The sequence below is a fragment of the Megascapheus bottae genome, chromosome 2, assembly GCF_031878675.1.
Source record: "Megascapheus bottae isolate mThoBot1 chromosome 2, mThoBot2.hap1, whole genome shotgun sequence".
Taxonomy (NCBI): Eukaryota; Metazoa; Chordata; class Mammalia; order Rodentia; family Geomyidae; genus Megascapheus; species Megascapheus bottae.
The window spans coordinates 6,879,005-6,881,833 of NC_143510.1; the positions used below are offsets into that span (position 1 = coordinate 6,879,005).

The 2,829-nt window shown below is 51.9% G+C and overlaps 1 pseudogene; it reads left to right on the plus strand.

The window, feature by feature from the left end:
• Positions 1-546: 546 nt before the first annotated feature.
• LOC150066324 (golgin subfamily A member 2 pseudogene) lies at positions 547-1,956 on the plus strand (annotated as a pseudogene).
• The last annotated feature ends 873 nt before the right edge of the window (positions 1,957-2,829 follow it).

The following is a 2,829-nucleotide window of genomic DNA, read 5'->3' on the forward strand; positions in this document are numbered from 1 at the left end:
GACAGTTCTGTCTGCATTCTTTATTCTCCATTTGAATTCTGAGATCCCATCCCCTGAACTTTGGTCATGAGAATCTGCAGAACAAGATGGTCTAGGGCAGAGACCTGAGACTGACATCCCAGGATTGTAAGTGACTGGAACTATGTGATGGAGGTCATGGCCATTAACAGACCCCAGTAGAGCTATGCAGGCTGCCAGGTAGAGGTGGTCCCTAACTGACCCCATGTGGGAGGGACTGCCTAGGAGAGGTTCAGATGCAACTGTCAGTGGGCCTTTACCATTCTGCCTGCATCACAAAATTCTGGCCACACCTCCAATTTTTCATGTTTCTCTGACCAATAGGATACAAGAATTAAGGCCCCGCCCACATTCCATGCTGCCCAGTAACACCAGGATTCCCTCTATTAGCTCACACCACTACAGGAGTTGAGGGATGTAGAGGTGGTGAGTGGTGAGTGAGCGAATCGAGGTGACATTGCAGATAACGTTGGAGGTAGACAGAGTTATTGGTGATTGTGAGAAGTGAGTGGAGTTTAGAGCCTGGGAATGTGGCCGCCCCACCTTCACCGTCCCAGTGCTGGGATGTCTGAGCAGACGAGAAGAAAAAAGGTAGCTGCAGGAAGGAAAATACTGCAGGAATACCAGCAGAGAAATCATCCTGATAGACCTGCAGCATCCAAGAACAAGAAGAACACTAGAGAGGGAGGTAAACCCAAGACAAACACCTCTGGGGACTGTCCTGTACTCAAGGGGGCAGCCCAAGACCACGCACACCCTGAGCCTCCCCCTCCAATGGGCACTGTCACAGCTGCCAGGGGTAAGGGGGTCACAGGTCATAGTCACACCGAGGACCTGGAAAGGCAATGCCAGCACCTGGTGCTTGCCCTGGACTCCAGCACCACACACATCCAGCAGCTGTATAGAGACATCCAACAACTGAACCAGGAGAAGGAAGACCTGCATGATCAACAGAGGGAGGAGAACCAGAAGATGGCCTGTGTGCAGGAAGCCCTGAGAGCAGAGCTGGAGCAGCAGAAGCTGTGCTTACAGATGCTGAGCTCAGAGAAATGGGATTTGCAGTCTGCCCTGGCCCACATGCAGCAGGTGACCGGTGAAAGAGCACTGGCGCAGGAGAGTCTCACCAGCCGCCTGCAGGCTGCAGAGCAGCGCGTGGCAGAGCTAGAGATGACCTCGTCTGCAGACTGCACCAAGCAGATGGAGGCCGAGCAGAACAACATAGAGCTCCTGAAAGCCCTAAACCGTGTGAAGCTGCAGCTCCAGGCGAAGGCAAGACTCTGTGAAGACCTGGAGGACGAGAACACAGTGCTGCAGGAGAGGCTGGAAGAGCTCCTGACCGAGAAGGCCGCCATGAAGATCCAAGTGCACGAGGGCCAGCAGGCACTAGAGGAGTGGGCAGCATTGGAAAGTCAACTCAACCACATGAGAGAGATGGTGAGAGCATTGCAGTTGGAGAGAGACACCTTTGTAGAGGACCTGAGGGTGGAGAGGTGCACGGGGCAGGAGAAGGTCCAGCAGCTGGCAGAACAGGTGAGCCAGCTGAGAGAGGAGAAGGAGCAGGGGCTGGGGCAGGTTGGGGAGCTGGAGAGCAGGCTGGCGGAGCTGAGAAAGCAGCTGTCAGAGCTGCAGCCCCCGCAGCCCCCCGCAGGCCCATGTGAGGCTGAGCAGCAGCTGCAAGCCCAGGCCCTGCAGTGGCAGCAGGAGCTCAAGACCGTGCAGGAGCAGCTTCACATGCAGGTGGAGGAGAACCAGAGCCTCAGTCTCCAGTACCTAGAGCAGCAGCAGCGGCTGTGGATCCTGGAGAAGAAAGCTGAGGAGTGGGATCAGCCCGCTGAGGATCGGCGCAAGATCCTGGAGACGATGGAAAAGGAGCACGAGACCATGAGATGCACCCTGGTGCTCAACCGAGAGCTCAAGGAACAACTTGATAACACCTAAGTCCATGCAGAAATATTCATTGGTTTCCACAGTCCTTGCAGTAAGTAGAAAAACAATGTACCGTGTTTAATGTAGAAGTCGAATGCAACATTTCTTTCATGAGATGTAAGAGAAGTAAGAAGCTTTAGATCAACTGTACACCTAAAGGGTAGAAGTACAATGCCCTTCAGCTGCTATAGGATGAGATGCAGATCGAATCATTTTCCACTGTGGGTTTGTGACAATGCATTGTGTTCATGATTAGAGAGGGGAGTGTCTTCCCTGTGAGGAGGTGGTGAGCTTGACCTTTCCTTGTTTTGCCTCTGAGGAAATAAAGCGTCAAGGATTTCCTGTAAACCAGGATCTTAAAACGGAGTCTTGGCAAAGTGAGATTAGAACCCACAATTATAATTCTGTTTCTAGAATTTGCTGCTTTTCTGGAACTTATTAACACAGGTTTTTCTAAAAATGCAGAATTTGTTTGTTTCTTTGTTTGTTTGTTTTTTGGTTCTGGGGCTTGAACTCAGGTCCTGGGCACTGTATTTGACCTCTTTTGCTCAAGGCTAGTGCTCTGCCACTTTGAGCCCCAGCACAACTTCTGATTTTTGAGTGGTTGATTAGAGATAAGAGTCTCCTGGAGATCTTTGAACCTCGATATTCAGATCTCAGCCTCCTGAACAGCTGGGGAGCCACAAGCTCCATGCTTAAAACAGCATTTCAGTGGCCCATGAGTATTTCCAGTCTTCTTCCATAACTTTCATTTGGCGATCCTATGGTTTTGACCTCAGCACATCCATGTCACTTGCCAGTTCGGATGGTACTTACCCCAGGGAGGAAGAAGAAGGAGCTGGGCTGGGCAGGCTGGCGGGTGTGCAGAGGGTGCTCCAGGTGGGC